Genomic DNA, 21,326 nt, shown 5'->3' with positions numbered 1-21,326 from the left:
GACATGCCCAGGGCCCTGCTGCACCTGGGCTGGGGCCTCCCCTGCCTCTGGCACAGCTAGAACCCAGCTTCTCAGATGACATCACCACTGTATGGCCCAGGGCATGTGGCCAGAAAACTCCACATTAAGCCAGATGGTGGGAGAACACGTGTTCCAGCTTTGCAAGGAAAAATCAACTTGGGACTTTGTGTTTTGATTGTACTTGGCTCCCACCTCCTTTAAGTCCAAATATTTGTGGAACAGGGAAATGAGCTTGGAGTCAAATGATAGAGCTGATATGATTCATGAGTCTGTCTGGAGGAAAGAACGGGAAGCGAAGGGCTGGCTGCTGGGGCCCTGACATCATCACGCAGGCATCCTGTCCCAGTCCTGGAAAAATGCAGCCTGCATCGCCTCATGGATTTTGAGACACAGGAGACAGAAGCTATTTGGTTGCTTGACCAACCCCTCAGTGCAGTAAACTTGAACTTGAACATTTTATCCATGAAAGTGAGTAAAAGGTGAAAGACCAGTATGTGGACTGTCGCCAAGAACTGCTGGGAGAAATAAAAGAAGGAACAGAACCGTTCAGTTAAGACACCAGTGGGAAAACACATCTTAAAAACCAGTACTGAGAAGCACAATGTGCTTTTGTTGTGCCGGGGGGTTTTTCAACAGGCTTTGGGAAAATAGTCTCTTGCTGTTTATAAAGTTCATCCCGAATAAAAGGCTACTCAGGGGAAATTGGGACTGTGACCTCACGGCTGGGAGCCCACCACTCACTGTTTCTTGTGAGGAGGGAGGCAGGTGTGTGGGTGCCAGGGCCAAGGGGAGGCTTTGCCCTCTGACAAAGAGGAGGGGGCATTTCTATCTCCTGTCAGAGGAGGTCTCATGCCTGGCCGGAGTTAGACAGCCAGTAAAAGCTGACGTCAGAGTTGAAGCCCAGACACTAGGGGCTCTGAGATAGGGGCTGTGCATGGAGATCTGGGAGGTGGAAGAAACCCAGCCTCTCTTTCTTCACAAGCTCATGCTGCCCAACAGCTTCTGCATCAGCAAGTCAGCAGGCCTGGCAGAGCGGACAGTGAGCTACCTGGTAACTCAGCAGCGTCTACAGCAGAGGCCTGCGGCCCCTCCGCACGCAGCCTGCTTTGTAGCTGCCGGTCTGGTCTGCGGGCCTCGGGAACACCATCCGGTGAACTGTGTCTGACGCTGCTATAGGCAGACTTGAGCAGCTGCAGCAGGAACTGCATGACCCACAAAGGTACATATATTTACTATCTGGCTCTTTACAAAATGTTTACTGAGTCCTGGTCTAAAGCCAGAGAGCTGCCCAGAGGGGGAAGTCCCCTCTCATCTCAGAGCTCCCTGCCCAGAAGAGGGCAGCGAGAGCCGCCACTCTCCAGGTGTGGCACCCTGCCAGCTCCGCCCTCTGGCACACACCGCACGTGACCGATGGCAGGGGAAGGGGGCATGGGCGGGGCTGGCTCTGTCCGCCTCCCTGCAGCCCGGCTACTGCTCTGGGCTCTCTCCCTTCGTCTGGGAGCCCCTGACAGGGCTGAGGCAAGCTCATCTTTGCATTCGTAATAAACATAAGAGGTGCTCGATAGCTTTTATTTTAATTAGTAAATAAGTGCACAATGGATTTTTATTTTATATTTTATTTTATTTTTATTAATCCTCACCCAAGGATATTTTTTCCATTGATTTTTAGAGGGGAAGGGAGGGAGGGAGGAAGGAAGTGACAGAAACGTCAGGCGAGACGCACACATTGGCTGCTTCCTGAGGGTGCCCCACCTGGGCCCAGATAGTGCCCCTGGCTGGAAATCGAGCCCTTGGGCCTTCAGTGTGCGGGCTGGTGCTCCAGCCACTGAGCCGCACCAGCCAGGCTAAGGCTTTTAAATTAATAAATGAGCGAGTGGTTAACCCCAGCTGTGGGGACCCTCATCCCAGGCGGAGCACCCAGAACCTCAGTTCCAAAGGACAGATCCAGACACGAGGGTTTCTGTGAATTCAGTCCTATTTCAAGCCAATGTCCTCGTAATACTTAATCCACATTTATTTAGTGAGAAAAACAGATTTTTATTTTTCTTCTTTCTTTCTTTTTTACATGGAAGTTTGAAGGGAAACATGGATTAACTCTTGGTCTTTTAAAAAAAATTTTTTTTAATCGATTTCAGAGGGAGGAAGGGAGAGGGAGAGAGAGATAGAAACGTCAATGATGAAAGTCATTGATTGGCTGCCTCCTGCAGGCCCCCTCCAGGGATCAAGCCCACAACCCAGAAATGTGCCCTGACAGGGATTTGAACCATGATCTCCAGGTTCATAGGTCGATGCTCTATCACTGAGCCACACTGGTCCGGCCAAATTTTTCTTTTGGTAAAGATGTATGTATATTTATTTCCAGGTGGGGGGGTTATTAGATAAACTGACTGCAACACAGCATCTAAACTTAGTGTACTTAGACTTGTCTTTTGTTTTAGTTTTTCCGTCATTCTGACTGGATTACAATGAGTGATTCACAGACACAAAGGACTGAAATAACACGGAGTCTTATTCAAAATAGATATTAAAATTATTTTTCCTGGCTTTCATTACCCCAAAAAGTTTTTATTTTTCTGGAGTCTTTATTATCTCTTGGATTTTCTTTTGTACTTTTCTGAACATACTTTTTGGATACAGAGTAGTACACAGTCTAAAGTTTATATAATAAAACAAGCTGCTCGGTCCCAGGAAACATCCCTGTGCAGCTCACTACTGGATTTCGGAACCTCGGAGACCATGGTCGCACCTTCACTATTCACGCCAGTGAGAAAGATGAGCGTATTCGGGGAGTGCTTCCTACTTTCCTCCTGAAGGGATTGACCGCTTTGGTGGGTACAGGGGCAATTTGTGTTTAGCCATTTATCTGAAGAATCATGCAGGGCAACTTGAATGAATAAATCCCTCATTGGTGATTGATTCCAAAAGGCTTGAGCATGTCTACACCTGGTGCCCAGAGAAACTGCCCAGATATCTCTCCTATTAATTCAGCTTGGCCTGGTCACTTGCTTCCATCACGCAGATGAAATAAATTCATAGCATCATAGTGATTGATGGCCATGAAATAACAATGACAATAACAGCTGCCTCCAGAATGGGGGCTCCATCAAGGCAGGTGCACTTGTCAGATTGCTTCTGGACAATGCCCTTTTGTTTAGCTGAATTTCACTTTAAAAACTAAAAAATTTTGTGTCATCTATTATTTCCTCTAAATTCTGCTTGCAAACCCAACAGTTTTTTCTTAACTCATCTCTTTTGCAGTATCTTATCATATTTAGCTAAAAACATTCAACTGACCCTCAACATTGTACATAGAGATGTTCTTACCCAGAGCTACAAGTTCACTAACACTTTGTTTTCTAAGTTGCCACAGGCAACATTTCCCCCATGTCCCACCACAACACAACACACCTTGACTTTTTCCAGCCTCAAATAACAGCCTCCTCCTCACCGGTTCTCCAGCCTCTGCCGACAGTCTGTCTGCCACTCAAAGCTGTACTCACGGCCTCCTCACTGCTTTTCCAGACTCAGGCTGCCTGGTCCCAAAGACAATGCCACAATCTTGCCATTTTTACTGCACCACACCTCACTCCTGGTAACAATTTCTCTGTTATCTACTATTGTTTCATATCACTCCAGGCAATGTTGATTTAGTAACTTAAAGCAATAATCATTTATTTGCTCAAGACTCTGCCATTTGGTTTTGGCTCAGCTGGGTGGTTCTTCTGCTAGTCATGTCAGGGGTCACCCATGTGGCTGCAGCCATCTGAGGGTTTTCTGGGCCTGGTCTCAGGCTGCTCCCTCCCACTTCTGCTAGTTAGCTGGGGCTGTTCACTGGTTCTCCAGCAGGCAGCCTGGGCGCCTTGTGGCAACAGGAACATTCCGGGAGAGCACTAGTAGGAGCTACAGGGCCTTTTTTGATCTTGTCTGGAAATTGCACAAGGTCATTGCCAGCCCCCCCCCCCCTCCATTTTACTGGTCCAGTAGTCAGCTATTCACGGAATGTGGTTTTACTCTTCCACATCTTGGAAAAGAAATTATTTTTTAATAAATATAAAAGAAATTATTTGAAGGTTTGGCACACCTTCAAATCATGGGGACTGTGAAAATAAACAATGTTAAGCAGGTGCTTGGTAATAAATGTTAAGAGCTGTAAGGACTTAGGGAGAGGGAGCACAAGACTCATCACAAGAGGAAGGGGTGGAGTGGGAGAGGGGACAGAGCACCAGCACAGAAAGTTTTGAAAAATTAAAACCAAGATTTTGAAGTATTAAAACTAACTCTACTGTGACCTCGTAAAATCCAAAGTCTAATTTGCTTCAGATTTTTGGATGCAGAGTGTGTACAAAGTGGGGCAAAAGTAGGTTTAGAGTTGTTTGTATGAAAAATAATACAATAATTAATCAATAAGAATACAAGAATAAATTCTGTGTTTCACATACTCACAAACGTAAACCTACTTTTGCCCCACCCTGTATATTATTGTTTTACTGAAGCACTCATTCAAAAAGCAGGTATTTATTCAAAGAATAAAACATTAGTTCAAGACTCAAAACCAGGGCTTTCACGTCCAATGCACTTGATAGTTCAGGACGTCATTATGAAACCATCTGGATGTTTGTGTACACATGTGATATAAAATAGTGAGATATAAAACAGTGAGATATAAAATAGTCCTACGCATTGTGTTTTGTGACCCAGGAGAAGTCATGCCACCTCCCTGGGACTCAGCACCAACATCCAGCTCTGATATTCTGTGATTCTTGAAAATTGGCTTTTAGTTTTGGGTTTTCAGCTTTAGTGACACATCAACCAGCTCAGTTTCCACCTGTGGGGCTGTGGTGAGCCTGCCCTGAAGCCAGGATTGGAAAGTAACTGACTAGCTCACGGAGGACCTGCGGGGCCTAGTGGGCACTTGGGAGCCTTGGTTAATTCCTTGTTTGCTGTCATTGGAGCTCAGCTTCGGGCCGCCCGCACATTGGACATGAAAAGGATGGGCCCTAGCACGCAGCCGTGGGAAGCGTCAGCTGCCTTCTGAGCTTAGGAAAGTTCCTGAGGGCAGAGCTGGGGTGAACACAAGGTCATAAAATTGTCCAGTTAAGTCTCTCTCTCTTTTGCTTTTTTTTTTTGCACCTCCTACATCTTTTTTGCAGCACAGCAGTTTGCACCTATCACCCATCTGTCCATTTATCAATCAATATCTGCCTGTCTATTCTCTCATCTCTCTATCATCTGTCTGTCAATCTATCATCTATCCATCTAAACTCCCTCCTCCTTTCCCTTCCCTGCCCGAGATAATTTACCACAAAAATGTACAATAAAATAATGGCAAAAAGTAAATGAGTCATTGCCCTGGCCGGTTTTGCTCAGTGGTTAGAGCATGGGCCTGTGGACTGAAGGGTCCTAGGTCGAATTCTGGCCAAGGGCACATGCTCAGTTGCAGGCACCCTTGTCAGGTAAACGGGAAAATCAACCAATCCATGTGTCTCTCTCACACCGATATCTCTCTCTCTAACCAATCATCTCTCTCACATCGATGTTTCTCTCTCTCTAACCAATCATCTCTCACATCAATGTTTCTCTCTCTCTCTAACCAATCATCTCTCTCACATCGATCTCTCTCTCTCTCTCTAACCAATCATCTCTCTCACATCAATGTTTCTCTCTCTCTCTAACCAATCATCTCTCTCACATCGATCTCTCTCTCTCTCTCTAACCAATCATCTCTCTCACATCGATGTTTCTCTCTCTCTCCCTCCCTCCCTTCCACTCTTTCTGAAAAGCAATGAAAAAAATATACTGGCGTGAGGATTAGAAAACAAATGAATAAATAAATGAGTCATAAATCATGAAAGAGGAAAGTGAAACAAGAGTAGAAAACCAGAGATTCTTCTCAGTTTTCAGCCCTATTATGGGAAGTTTTCCATCAAGGCATAAATATGAAGCCCCAGCCCTGGTGGGTAGGGCCAGGTCAAGGTCCTCAACACACTCAAGCGTGGGAGCCTCAGGGAAGAGCACTTATGGGCCAGCAGTGTGGGTGCCCAGGACACGTGCCTGTCCCACCCTGGATACCCCAAGGACGCTGCCAGGACCGGAGGCGTCTCCACCCCACCCTCGAAGTGCCCTACCCTCTGCAATACTGAATGTACCTGTGCAAGCTCCACACTCTGTACCTTCACAAGCCACTGTTAGAACCCCAATTTCCAGTAAGCACAGGAAGACTCAGGGTCAGTCACTGCAATCACTGGTCCTGGCCTGAGGCTGCCTTCCTCTCCCATGATCCTAGCCACAGCCTTCTCAGCATCTGGGAGTGAGACACAGTCCTAAAGAGCATACCAGGCTGGCTTGGACTTGGTTATAAGTAAAAGGGGGAAGACTCTCACCCCACCTTGTGGTCCCATGGCCACCACCTGGACGTGGCAGCCCTGGCAGTCTTGAGTATAGATGGCCCCTGGTCCCATGCTGTTTTGAGCCTGTGTGTTTTCCCACCAGACTGAAGCTCCATGGTTTCTGTGGAAACCATGGCTTTCCCTGATCTTATCAATTTCTGAGTCATTTTCCAATGGAAATTTTCTGTCATTCTAAAGCCCAGGTGGTTAGAGTGCCCACTGGCCGGAAGCTGAAACACATTTTGGGAGTGCTGTGTGTTAGACACCAACAAGGGCTGCCTTCCAGCCAGGCCCCTGCTTCTCCACTCCCAGGGCTGCTCTCTCCGGAGCTCTCTCTTCTGCTGCATCCTCAGAGGCAAGGAGTCAGTGTGGGAGCACAGCCTCCCTAAGATCCTGCAGACCAGGGAGGGCAGGTGACTTGTGGGGGGGGGGAGCAGGGCAGAAAGCACTGCCTCACCTCCTCCACACAAAGGCACGAAGGTGGAGGCTCCTGCACAGAACCCTGTGATCTCAGCAGGAAGGCATTTGTGTCTCTCTCCGGATTCCCCTACATCTGGTTTCTGGAAGTTGCCAAATGATATGAGAGAGAATTGACTGATCCTTTCATCTAAGTACATCAAATACAAATGCATGGCTTTACCGCCCCTCCCCCTTTCTTACACAGAAGTCGCACACCATGTGCACCGTTCTACATTCTGCTTGTTCCTGGACGATAAATGCTGAAGACCACTCCACATCAGCCCACAATGGGATTCTTCATTCCTTTTTACAGTCACACAATACCCATTGCATTTGTCTCATTAGTTTAACTGGTTTATTTAACTAGCCCTCTATTGATGAATACTCATGTTCATCCAGTGAAACTAAGTTTTAAGGTGCTATGTTCACTTACTGATGGATCGGGGAAGGGAGCAAATATCTAAGTGCCCACTACAGGAGAGAGACTATCTTGTTAACCCTCACAGCAGCCCTGTAAGGTAGACATCTATCATGGACTAAATGTGTGTGTCCCTTCAAAATTCATATGTTCAAGCCCCAACATCCAGCATGATGGTATTTAGAGATGAAGCCTTTGGGAGGTAATGGCGGTTAGATTAGGTCATCAGGGTGGGGCCCTCATGATGGAATTAGTGCCTTTGTAAGAAGATCCAGTGTTTTCTCTCCCTCTCTCCACACTTGCACACCAAGAAAAGGCCTTGTGAGGACATAGTGACACAGTGAGAGGTGGCCAACTACAAGCCAAGGAAAGAACTTTCACCAGAACCTAACCATGCTGGCACCCTGTTCTCACACTTCACTGCTCCAGAATAGTGAGAAATTAAATTTCTGCTGTTAAGCCACCCAGTCCATGGTATTGTTTTATAGCCACCCGAGTAGACTAATATAACATCATTTTCTCCAATTGACAGATGGGGAAGGGGATCCCGGGAGGCTCAATAACTTGACTAACCTCAGACAGCTGGATCGGAGCCTGGTTCCTCACCTGGGTCTGTCTGCTAATCCACGTGCTCTTCAGCCGTGGTCATCATAGGGCAGCTGTTTTGTGGCCACTTGAGTTCTGGACCATTCCTCCATGAGGCCACATCAAAACCTAAGACAAAAGTAAGGACACAGATTAAGAAGTGAGGGTGAGGAAATCCTTGCCTGCCCTGAACTCCACTCTGATACTTTTGTTTAAGTCACGAATCTGAACCCTGGGGTAAGCACGCCTCCTGGTCCTTCTGTGTGCCTCATCCCTCCTCCAAGACTTTTGAAATTCCTTCTCTGGAATCATTTCTTGGTTTTGACCTAAGCCTTCCTGATTAAGGGAGAGAGGAACTCTAGAGTCCAATATATGAAAACAGGAACAAACCTCTTGTTTTTTGTTGTTTTCTTCTGTTCTTTTGTTTTTCATTTTTAATTTATTATTGAAAGTATTACAGATGTTCCCTTTTTCCCCCATTGACCCTTTCTGGCCCCCACCCACTCCCCACCCCAGGCCTTCACCACACTATTGTCTGTGTCCATGGGTTATATATATATATATATATATATATATATATATATATATATATATATAGATTCTTATGTTAATCTCTCCCCCATCCAACCACCCCCCACACCTTCTCTTGGAGATTCGTCAGTCTGTTCCATGCTTCTATGTCTCTGAATATGTTTTGTTCATCAGTTTATTATGTTCTTTAGATTCCACATATAAGTGAGATCATGTGATGTTAATAATCACTCATCAGATGTAGTTAAAGGGAGGTGTTCACTGGAGGAGGGAGAAGAAAAGCAACCTGGAAATACCAACAAGGAGTTTCATCAAGAGCCTGAGAACCAAAGCTAGCAATGCCCTTCAAAGTGAACCACGGCCTCTCAGTCAGTAACGACCTAGCTCTGTGGAGGCAGTTAGACAGACATGAGCAGAGCGAAGATGGTGGGCCAGGTACAGAAGGTCACCAGGGCAGAAAGCCCCAGGTGTCTAGCAAAGGACAACTGTAGGGTGGGGGGTGACCTTTCCTCCCCTAGCACATTGCTGATCACATGGTTTGCATCCCTGAGCTTTCCTCCCTAGCGATAATATCTACTTGTATTTCAGCTCCAGGCCCAGAAAAACAGCAAAAGCAAACAAGCAACCCCTCGGCTGACCTCAGGCCCAGCTGCATTGAATAACGACCCCCTGCCCTGGTGCCGACCAATCAATCAGTGGAGACCAGGACCCTGAAAGGACACACCTGAAAAGTTACTGAATATTTTATTGAGATCTTCCCCTGGGACCTCCCCTAAAATCTCCACCTGGAAAGCCCTTAGGAGGAGGACTGTGTGCCCTCTCCCTCCCCAGAGTATGCTGGGCCTTTCCCTTCCCCCTCTCCCTCCCCATCCCCCCAGCTCCTCACCTTGACTGACCTTCCTCACTCCTAAGCTTCCTTTGCCTCTATAACTAATCCAGGAGCCCATTTCTTCTACTAATGACTTCTACCTCTGTGATTTTCCAAATAAGCTTTCTCTTAGAGTTTGAGTCTTGGCTCTGAATTCTTTCTTAGCCAGAACTCAAGTACCGAGATTGCTGAACCCAGGTCTGGTGTGATCCCACCTAACACCTGCCCCAGCAGCTCTTCTGTGGATACTCTCACTTAAATGTGGGGAGCTTCTGTGGCCCCAGGATCTGCTCCTCGCACGGAGGAGCTGCCTGGGTGAGCTGCAGATCTGCTCTCCTGCTCCCTGACCCAGACCTTGAGGCACCAAGGCAGTACTAACTTAGCTTGCAGCCAGAAATTCCAGAAAGGCTTATCAGGAAGTTGGCCCGGGCCTGTAGGGTCAAGGGGCAGTTAAACCACATCCCAAACCAAGGACTCAATCCTCCCCAAATGTTCCCATTAGAAGCTGAGATAAAGATAGTTACCAAGGTCTGAGCTCATGCAGGTGGCAGGGTGTTTACTCTGAAAGAGCATTCATGCGGCCTTGAAGGAACGCAGGGCAGGGTACTATTCAGCAAAATCAACAGTGTCTGTATAAATTGAGCTGGGAAAATAAACTCAGGGCTGCAGTCACGAGCTGCAGTCCTCCCGATCCCATCTTTTTTGTGTCTGTCTTTTCTTAATCCTCACCCCTTCCTCAGGACCGTTCAACTTTGCCGGCGGGCTCAAGCACTTAAAGTATGGGGCCTGGTGGGTGGGGTTTGGCTGGGGAGGCAGGGGAAGGAAGTGAAAGAGCATCTTATTCTTCGTGTTCTACTGGCCAAATTAAGAGGCTGTGACCAGCAAGATAAAGTGCTGAAAGCTGAGCTTTGCTGAGACAAAGTGTTTCCATAAAATGGGCATGGAAAACATTTTTTAAGGGGATGTGGTGGGATTTAATCATGTTGGTGACCTATTACTCAAAGTAATTAAAAATATTAGTGCATTTAATCTTCATTTTAACTCTATGGATGAAGTACTGCTCTTGTTATTGGTGGATACGGGGGGATCCCTTTCCCTACCGAGTGCTGGGGGTGGGGTCCTTACAATATTTCAAGAAAAATAATTTTCTGAGAATCAGTGATTTTCTGAGAATCAGTGATTTTTATTACATGAAATTACACCTCTGGGTTCCCCAAGTCCCATTTCCCTTAGTCCAGTCCTGGAAGAGGTGCAGCTGGGGACCCAGCAGAGCTGGAAGCAAAGCCAGTGTCCAGAGTTTCCGTTCCAGGGTGGAGCTGGGTCCGGTTCAGCATCAAGCTAGTTGTAGTCCATCAGTCCATTGTGTGTGGGGTCCACATGGCCCTGGGCCACGTGGGTGAGTGCAGGGGAACTGGAGGGTGAGAGCCCCCCAAGCCAGGAGTCAAGTGCAGAAGAGCCCAAGAGAAACCAAGAGCACCAAGAGGGCAAACTCCTTTGTTTAGGGAATCAAGAATCTCAAATCTTCCCTGGCCAATGACCTCTGTTCCCAGGTGTGCCTGGCCAGCAAGTGCCTTCCCTGAGTCACCCAGACGTTACTGGGCATGCATCTATCTCCCCTCCACTGGACCCCTGGGGAGTGTAAAGCTTTAGCTTCCTGGTGAAGCTGCCCAATGACATACCTGTAATATTTGGCGTTCCCTTTGCCCCTCTTCTGTTATTAATAACTAGTTAATTACAAAGGTATCATTTTTATCCTTATTTTAAAGATAAAGAAACCAGCCCAGCTGGGTGTGGCTCCGCAGTTGAGCATCGACCTAGGATCCAGGCGATCGCGGTTCGATTCCCGGTCAGGGCACATGCTCAGGTTGCGGGCTCGATCCCCAGTCAGGGGCTTGCAGGAGGCAAGCCCATCAATGACTCTCTCATCGCTGATGTTTCTATCTCTCTCTTCCTCTCCCTTCCTCTCTCTGAAATCAATAAAGATACATTTTTTTAAAAAGATAAAGAAACCAAAAAAGCAGCACCTGAGGGACAGAGTAGTAAGCAAAGGGGCTGATTCAGGCTGCCTGCAAGTTGCAGACGAGGGAGTCTGGCTGCAGAGCCCGTGTTCCTAGTTAGAGGTGAACATTGTTACTGGAGGGAGAGCCCAGCCTGTGCCTGTGAGAGAGGAGGGCAGAGCAGGGGAGAGGGCAAATCTCGTGAGTGTGGTGGATGTGACGAATGAACAACTGAGGGCAAGGTTGGGCAGTGGGGCTCAGCTCACCTGCCATCCCTGACCTGAGATCTGGACTGGCCTCCCTGCCGAGTACCCACACCAAGTGAGCAGGCCAGACAGCCAGATTTGGCCGAAAGACTAGTGGTAAATGACCCTGCCTGTCCCCTTCAGCTCCCGCGTCAGCAGAGGGCATCCTCAGGTCCCCACCTGCCTATGGGGACCTGGGAGGGGGCCAGCTGAAGGACCAGCACACACAGAAATGACAGCACCACCTGCTGCAGAGGCTCAGGTGTGGACAGCCCTGGCTGGGGCCACAGGAGGGCGGGGCGGACCAGCAGGACCAGCGAGGAGTTTGTTCCCAGGCAAGATCTGGGGCCCAGGTTCTGAATGGGATTCTGAATTCCTGAAATCTCCCAGCCTGATGTCAGGGGATGTCAAGGGCAGTTGTGGTGTGGGGTGCTGGTTGAGAGCCAGGGGAAAGTGGGGTACAGTTAGGAAAAGGGGCCCTGCTTTACCCTTCCCCCTTCCTTATGGCCGCTCTGCCTCCGGGGAGGATGGCAGGGCCTCGTCCACATGGCTGGTGCAGTGTGCCCAAGTCCCTTTTGGGACTAGGTGCACAGCAATGTACAGAGGCTGTTTGGGTGGTCCAGGTGATAGTGACACAGAGGTATGTCCCCTCAGAAGCCAGGAGGAGCTCTCCCCATATCCAAGTTTCTAGTGAAGAGACTGAGTGCCAGCTGGCTCTGCAGGCAGAGAATCTGATCCCTGCTGTCCCTGTCTGCCCAGAGTCACCCCAGCTCCCACCATCTTCCCTGCTTAGTCACCAGGGGTCACACTCCAGTGTGGCACATCTGGAGCCCCCAGGACCCACATGGAAGTCATCCACAACGCCCTGGCTCCTCAGGTGAGCAGTCCACAGCACAGATAGTGCTGCAGTGAGTCACTATGGGCTCACACATGCACATACGTGCACACACCCAGACACTCACGGATCACTTCTGGCCGGCACAGGTGACACCATCTGGCCCTTCCTGCCAGAGCTGCCTGGACAGGCCTCCCCCAGGACTGCTGATGCCACAGAGGGCCCCTTCCTTTCTCTCCACTGCACTAAATGTGTTGGCCTTGGGAACTGTGTTTTGACTTTGCAGCCATAATAGGCAAGTAAGTAATGCCTTCTCAGAATTCTAAGTTAAATGCGTCAGACATGTGGTCAGTCCTGACATTTCTGCTCACTGACATGGAATCTAGGGCTGAACAGGCCCCAGGGTGGCCTGACCCCTTTTATCATAAAGAAAAATGGGTCCCTCCAGGTTGTGAAGTGACTGGCACGTTTTATTCATTCTTTTGAAAATAACGATCGCACCTTCCTTTTTGTTTTTGTTGTTTTGTTTTGTTTTGCTAACCTTCACCCAGGGATAATTTTTTCATTACTTTTCAGAGAGAAGAAGAGGGAGGGAGGGAGGGACACATGGATTGGTTGCCTCCGGCATGCACCCTGACCCGCACCCTTGACCAGGAACCAAACCTTGGACCCTTCAACCCTCCAGTGCCCAGGTCGATGCTCTAACCACTGAACCACCGGCCAGGGCCAATGCTTTCTAACACGGAAAGACAGCCTTAGCAAAAACTGGCTGAGCCAACTGGAATGTGATACCTTGTTCATTCCTTCTAAATTAACTGAGCATTTGGGGAATTCTTGGACTCAGGACTCCCTGCTCCAAGCCCCTCTTGAACCGGATACATCTGAATCAGTTCTCTTCCTTCGCCCACCTGTTCCAAAGCAAAGGCTTTCTTTTACTAATAACTTGCTAAGAGGTGCTGCTGTTTCTAGACTTTCTTATTTAAAAAAAAAAAAAAAATTTTTAAGGTAATTCTAATTTTGTCAAAATTTTGGCAAACTTTAGGGATATTCTTTATGGTAATTTCTTCCATTGAGAAAGATCTGCTCTCCCCAAACTGTATGTGAGTAAGAAAGAAGTTCCAGTGTTGGTTTTCTTATGAAAGTGTGTCCCGTTGCTGGTGGGAAAGAGAGGAGGCGGGAGAAGGCCTGGTGCCTGTGAGGTACAGTGGGAGCAGGAGGAAGGCTCTTCTCCTCAAAGGGCCCACAGGGCCTGAACCCCACTCTTAAAACAGCAACATGCAGTCCCGAGGTTGATTACACTTAAAAGTTTGTTAAGAAGTAATTGTTTGGAACTTAAAAAGAATTTCTCTGTAGAAACAGTATTATTATTAAGTCCATAGATAGGTATTTAATCTACCTGTACCTTACTAGCTGTTTCACATAGGGTATTAGTTGATGTCTGCCTCAGCTTCCTCATCTGTAAAGTGAGGATATACCTGGTCTCATAGCGTCATTGGGAGGATTACATGGATTTATACATGTAAAGGGCTTAGAACAGTGACTGGCACAGAATTAGCATTACATTTCTTGTTATTATTATTTGTAGTAAAACTATAATATGCTTCAGCCCCTCTGTCCTTAGAGCCCCACTGAGTCTCAGGAGGTGCTCAGAAGCCCCTGGATGGTGGGGGTTCCCAGGGGAGTGAGGGCTGAGGGCTGGACCTCCTGGTCTGGGGTCCCAGGGCTGCACCTGGGGGGGAGGCTGCAGCGGAGGGGACAGGAGATTAAAGTGGCTGCCCTGCCAGGGCCAGCTGTCAGCCATGCCCCGGACAAGCCCACCTGGACCCCCGGGGAGGTTTGCCTTTGGGTGGACCTGTTGGGACACAAAGCTCTGAGACAGAAGGGGGCTGGGCAGCGCAAGGGCCGGCGCTTGCTGGGTGTGAGCACAGGGGGACATCTGGGAGCAAGAAGGGCCCCTGACAGGGGACTCGAAAGGCAGGGACTGTCTCCTGTGCACTTTGCCTGGGGTGGTCCTACCCTGCTTTACAGCCCCAAGGTTAAAGTCTCATCCAGCACAGCAGTGGGAGAGCCTTTATCTCTGTGGGGCTGGACTTTATGGCAGGCAGGCTCACCCAAGGCCGACTAGCAGAGCCCTCGGCTCCTCTGAGTCTCCCTGCCCTTGCCTCTCCTCCCACTGCCTTTTCTGGTTATTAATCCTCACAGAGGGTATTCTTTCCATTGATTTTTTAGAGAGAGTGGAAGGGAGGTGGGGGCAGGGGAGAGAGGAACATCGATGTACGAGAGACACATTGATTGGTTGCCTCCCGCACGCACCCTAACCAGGCTGGGGATTGAACCTGCCCTCGGCTGGAATCGAACCCGTGACCCTTCAGTCTGCGGGCTGATGCTCTACTGAGCCACACCAGCCAGGGCTCAGTGCCTTTTGAGTGGAAGAGCATAAAGAAGACAGATAGGGACGGGGTGGAATGGGTCAATGGGGGAAAAAAGGACATCGGTAATATTTTAAACAAAAAGACAGGAGAAAGGAGAAGGCGTCAGCTGGCGTCCTTGGTGCAGGCCAAGTGCTCTGTGAGGGTAGCTTGGGGAGTGGCAGCTCTGCCAGCAGAGGGACTCACCCCCCAGAACCAGAGCCAGAGCCAGAGCCAGAACCAGAACCAGAACCAGAACCGAAACTTGGGTGGGGACACACAGGCAGAAAGTGACCTTAGGGAGCATGGCCATGGGTCTGCGGCCTGTCCAGCGGGATCCAGCTCATGCGTTTGTGGGGCCTCCTGGACCACCCGTCTGTACCATGTGTCCTGTGTCCAGAATGTTCTCCCTGTTTCACAGAGGATGTTCCTCTGGCACCACCTTAGCCATCAGCTTAGTCTTCGCATTTTCAGCCAACATCCTCCTCATTCTTATCTCAGATGGTTTACGAAGTGAGCATTATATAATTATTTCCACATTTTCATATGTGCTCTAATACTTCACACTTTTCTCACACGCTCACACACAGGTCTACTCTATCATCTCAAAAAACTATTTCCACATTTCAGAAGTGCAGTTGGAGTGGTTTCAAAGTGTTTTGAATAATAAATGGTGAGGCCTCTGAGGTAAGGATTTTTCTGAAAACTCCTCTCTGTGATACTATTTATTTCATCCAATAAGTATTTATTATACACCTACTATGTACTAGTCACTATGCTGAGTACTGGCAATACTGTGGCAAACAGGCAGAAGCCATCCCCAATTTCATGGAACTAGGCATTATTTCAAATGAAGGGACATTTCCAAAAGTATAGAGTCTGGTATTTTACCTTTCCTTGGCCTCTGCTCCCAGCACTGCTAGGTTTTGTTTGCTTCAGGCATTAATCGAGATCAGTAATGAAGAATCACAATGTAAAGTAAATGTTTCTCGTTTTCTGTTACGTCCAGTTCTCAGCTGTTTCCCAGAGTCAAACCGACTTGCTTCTGAGCAACATTCATCATCTCGATAAAGTGTGAGATATCTGACTTGGCATAAAGCCCAATGAAATTACGTGGGAGATCTGTTACAGGTTGAATTGTGCTCCCCTAACAGGTATGTTGAAGTCCTAACCAATATGGGTTGTTTGACTTAGATCAGAGTTTTCAGCCTTGGCAATAATGACGTTTAGACCACACCCATCTTTGCTCTGGGGGCTGCGCAGTGCATTATGGGATGTTTAGCAGCATCCCTGGCAGCACCCACCATATGCCAATAGCACCACTCCTCAGTCGTGACAGCCCTACATCTCTAGCTATTGCTAGCTGCCCCTGAGGGTAAAAACTGCCCCCAGTGGAGAAGCAATGATTTACATACTCAATCAGGAGGTTCCTACTTGATGTGAGTTTATAATGAAGTTTTTGGTTATGAACAGAAATTATAAAAAGTTGGTTTAACCTGGAATAAGAAAGCAAAGTCATAAAGAGTTGAATTGTGTCCCCTCAAAAGATAGGTTGAAGTCCTAATCCAGGTACCTGTGACTGAATTTATTTGGAAATAAGGTCTTTGTAGACGTAGTTAAGATGAGGTCATACCGCAGGAGGGCGGACCCTCTAATCCAACGACTGATATCCTTACAAAGGAAGGCATGACCCTGAGAAAACTCAGGCCTGCACTGGAACAGCCCACCTGAGGGCTGCCTTCAGAAGTGTGACACACCCAGGTTACTCATCCCAGGTGGTGACAGACAAGCCTGGAGGCCCCATGACTCACAGCCAAGATGAGTACTTCTTATAGGTGTGGTTCCATGAGCAGTAATGAGAGTGTGGCAGTGAGTCCAGAAAATTCTGCAGCCCCTTTCCCACCATGCCAAGGTATGGAGTAGTTATGTAAACAGGTAAGTAACCCATATATGTATAAGGAAATCAGCCTTATACAAATATATGTGTACACATGTACCCAGATAGGAGGATGACCATATAGTGCTGACCTCGGCAGAGGAACAAATGTGTGGGATGTTCCTACCCACATGAGAGCTGTCCTTCAAACACGTTGTCTTGTGAAGGCAACTTCAGAAGGAGGGGGGTCCAGAGCCACTCTGGACAATCAACAGACCAGTGCACAGCCTCACAGCAGTTGCCTTCAGAAACAGTGTATGGAATTTTCCAGAAGTATGGTCATGTTACTCACATGGCATTGTATAGCTTGCTTGTCTTATTCCTGGGACATGGCTCTACAAGAGTTTTAATGACTTAAAAATAAAATCAACTTTCCAAGAGTGATGATTTGTCATCCATGAGGAGAATCAAAGGAATATGCCACTAAGTGAGTCAAGAGTGCTAAGAACATCCGTGTCCTTTCAGCAAACACCCTACTTAGGGAATATTGCAGGTCGATCAAGTCACTGATGCAGTAGAAAAGAGTGAAAGCTGGAACGTCCCCTAAATGGAAACTGTTCAGTAACTTTTGGTACATCCATCCATATGATGAAATAGTCCTAAGGCGTTAAAATTTAAGTTTTAGAAAAAGATTATAAAACATTGAAAGTGCAATCCTAATTCTATTAAACAAATACTGAAAGAATATGCCTCAATACTATGAGTGATTTGGTCTTTCTTTCTTTTTTATCTTTATTGTTGAAAGTATTATAGATGTCTCCTCTTTTTTCCCCACTGATCCCCTCCACCCTGCATCCCCCCACAACCAGGCCTTCACCACACTATTGTCTGTGTCCATGGGTTATGCACAAAGACATATAAGCTCTTTGATTAATCTCTCCCCACCCACTCCCCCACCCCCACCTTCCCTCTGAGATCCCTTGCCTGTTCCATGCTTCTGTGTCTCTGGATCTATTTTGTTCCTCAGTCTATTTTGTTTATTAGATTCCACATGTGAGATCATGTAAAACTGAATCAGAAAGAATCAGAAAATCTGAATAGGCCAGTAACAACTGATGAAATTGAAGCAGCAATAAAAAAAAAACCTCTCAGCAAGCAAAAGCCCTGGTCCAGGCGGCTTCACAGGGGAGCTTTCTAATTCTTCACATTGTAGGGTTAGTTTACTAAAAATTGCTTTTTGAGGGAGGCCTGCAGTGCTATGACCTTCTGTCTCAGGACTGCTTTCGCTGTGTCCCATAGATTTTGGGTTGTTGTGTGTTCATTTTCACTTGTTTCCAGGAAGTTTTTGGTTTCTTTCTTGATCTTATTGGTAACCCACTCATTGTTTAATAACATGCTATTTAGCCTCCATGCATTTGAATGTTTTTGAGTGTTTTTACTGTAGTTGATTTCTAATTTCATGTCACTGTGGTCCGAGAAGATGCTTGATATGATTTCAATCTTCTTGAACTTGTAGAGACTTGTTTTGTATCCTAACATGGGGTTTATCTTTGAGAATGACCCATGTGCACTTGAGAGGAATGTATATTTTGCAGCTTTGGGGTGAAATGTCCTGTAAATATCAATTAAATCCATCTGATCTAGTGTGCCATTTAGTCACTGATTCTGTGTTGACTTTTTGTCTGGAAGATCTATCCAGTGAAGTCAGTGGGGTGTTAAAGTCCCCAACTATGACTGTACTGCTGTTGATCTCTCCCTTAAAGTCCTTAAGGTTGTTACTGATAGGTCCTTTTTTATTGCCATTTTAATTATTTACGCCTATGTTTCTGTATTTCTTCTCATGATTACAACAGTACCTTTAACATTTCCTGCAATGCTGGTGATAAACTCCTTTAGCCCTTTTTTGTCAGGGAAGCTCTTTATTTCACCGTCTATGTTGAATGATAGCCATTGGCCTCCTCACTCACCTAAACCATGTCAGGCTAACTCCTGCCCAGTGTCCTACCAGGGGATAAGAGGCCACAGTGCTTCCAGGCCTCCCAGGCAGCATATCTTTAATGGGTAAGAATGCCAGGTGTGTGAGTCTGTGGATGTTCTTTGCCTGGCAGGACAAGCTGGCTCAAAACATAGTTCTCGGAAGAGGTAGCCAAGAGCCCCAGATGAATTCTAATCTTTACCCATGGCCTCTCCAAACTTTGTTTGTGGTCTGGACCCCTTAAGAAAACAGACAATTCAACCTATGTCTGTTACAGAGGCAGACCTATCCTACCAGCTGTGCAGCTATTTACCACGTGTGTAGCTATTACATATGAAAGTAAGTCCTTAACCACCCCACCCCCCTAAAGAATCTTGTTATTTTGCTACAGGACTTCTCAGAATCTTTGGAAGTTTATGTGCTTTGTCAGTCTGCTGCACAGGGATAACAGTGTTGAGGATCTCCCAAATGTGTTTAACCACAGCCCCAGCCCCATCTTAAAAACGTTTGAAATGATTACAGGCCCTCAGAAAGTTGCAAAAATAGTAGAGAAGTCCTGTTTCTCTCCTGTTTGTTTATTATTTTTCATCCTGACCGAGGATCTTTTCCCCATTGCTTTTGAGAGAGAGTGGAAGGGGGGGAGAGAGAGGGAGACACGTCCACCGGGGCCAGGGATTGAGCCTGGGCCAGGGACTGAGCCTGGGCCAGGGATTGAGCCTGCAACTGATGCACATGCCCTTGGCAGAATCGAACCCAGGACCCTTCAATCCGCAGCGACGCTCTAACCACCGAGCCAAACCAGCCAGGGCCCAATTTATTTTTTATCGCAGCAATAGGTAGGCCTCTGACACTTTCAGAAGCTGTTCTCAGAACGAGGCCCTACTAGTATTTTCACTAGCACCTGCTCGGCCAAGGTGAGCGGCCCCTGCAAGCGGCCCGCGGGGCGCAGCGCCCACAGCTTCTCCTCTGAGCGCAGCGCCCGCATTCCAAGGGCGAGGCCCAGGCGCGTATGTTTTTAATCATTAGCAGCAGCCACCGGCAAATTAAAACGCAACGAAAATACTGTTTCAGAACAGAGCGCGGGTTCAGCGGCTCATTCCTCCCAAGGCGCGGGCATTGCCCCTGTGAGCAGGCGCAGCCCGTCACCAAGGGTCCCGGGAGGCGGTGGGGAGGGAACCGCGGAGCCGCGCGCGCTCCCTGTGCGCAGGCGCAGCCCGTCACCGAGGGTCCCGGGAGGCCGTGGGGAGGGAACCGCGGAGCCGCGCGCGCTCCCTGTGCGCAGGCGCAGCCCGTCACCGAGGGTCCCGGGAGGCCGTGGGGAGGGAACCGCCGAGCGGCGCGCGCCCCCTGGCGCTGCCCACGGGCGGCCACAGGCCGAGGGTGATTTCTACGGACAGGCCGGGAGGACGGCGCTCCGAGCCCGCCACAGGACCCCAGGCGCCCGGGCCCGGGCTGCCGGCCTGTCTGGCTCCCGCCTCCCGGGCCGGCGCGACCACAGCGGACGGGCTCCGGCCGGGAGCCTGCGCGCGCGCCCGCCGGTCTGGGGGCCCCGCCCTGGGGACCCTCCTCTTCCTCAGGCCTCGGCGGAAGCCCCTGGTGCCCCAGGGGGACGCACCTTCCCTCTCCTCGGCGCCCCCCGTCACCCATTTAACGGGAAAAATTCCCGCGAGGGCCGGAGACCCCGCGAGGCTGACTCCAGGCGCGGCCGCGGACGGGGCGCCGGGTGCCGGGTGCCGGAGACCTGAGGCCGCGGAGCGCGCGGCTCCTCCCGCGCCGCCGGCGGCAGCGCCCCGACCTCCACCCGCGGGGGCGCCCCTGGGCCCTGCCGCGCCCGCGCGGGGACGGCGGGAGGGGCGTCCTGCGGGCCGCGGGCCGCGGCGCCGTGACGGGGAAGCCGCGCCGGCGGGGGCGGGGCGGGGCCGCTCCGGGAACAGGGCCCGCGGGCCTCCGCGTCCCGCCGGGAGGGGCGGCTGAGGGGCGAGCTGCCCGCCGAGCCCGTGCTCGCCCCCGAGGCTGCTTTGCGCCGGCGGAGTCCACGCGGCCCGAGTCACGAAGTTGGTAAGACCTCGGGTCTCTGCCCGTCGTCTCGGGCCGCGGGGCTCGGGGTCGGGCCGGGGACGCGGTGAGCGCCTCCAGTGCGCGCCCGGGGCGGCCGTGAGGCCCGCAGTCACCGGGCTGGCTTCGAAAGGCCCTTTCAGGTTTTAACTGTGTCGCTGGTCTGGGTAAGGGGCCGGCCTCCGCGTGACGCCCGCGGCCGACGTTAGAGAAAGTAGGTAACAACAGTACCGTGGACTTTTTTTTACGATCCTGTAACAATACTTTTAGGTTATTTTTAATGGTTGGGAGCATTGCAGATGTCCCCCCTCCCCCTGAGCCCCGCCCCGTCTCCCCTCCCCCTGAGCCCCGTCTCCCCTCCCGCTGAGCCCCGCCCCGTCTCCCCTCCCCCCTGAGCCCCGTCTCCCCTCCCCCCTGAGGCCCGCCCCCGTCTCCCCTCCCCCTGAGCCCCGCCCCCGTCTCGTCTCCCCCCCGAGCCCCGCCCCGTCTCCCCTCCCCCCCGAGCCCCGCCCCATCTCCCCTCCCCCCTGAGCCCCGCCCCGCCTCCCCTCCCCCTGAGCCCCGCCCCGTCTCCCCTCCCCCCTGAGCCCCGCCCCGTCTCCCCTCCCCCTGAGCCCCGCCCCGTCTCCCCTCCCCCCTGAGCCCCGTCTCCCCTCCCCCTGAGCCC

Source organism: Miniopterus natalensis, chromosome 9 (genome assembly GCF_054644295.1).
Source record: "Miniopterus natalensis isolate mMinNat1 chromosome 9, mMinNat1.hap1, whole genome shotgun sequence".
Lineage (NCBI taxonomy): Eukaryota > Metazoa > Chordata > Mammalia > Chiroptera > Miniopteridae > Miniopterus > Miniopterus natalensis.
The sequence above is the reverse complement of the archived record's forward strand: the minus strand, read 5'-3'. Positions refer to the sequence as shown.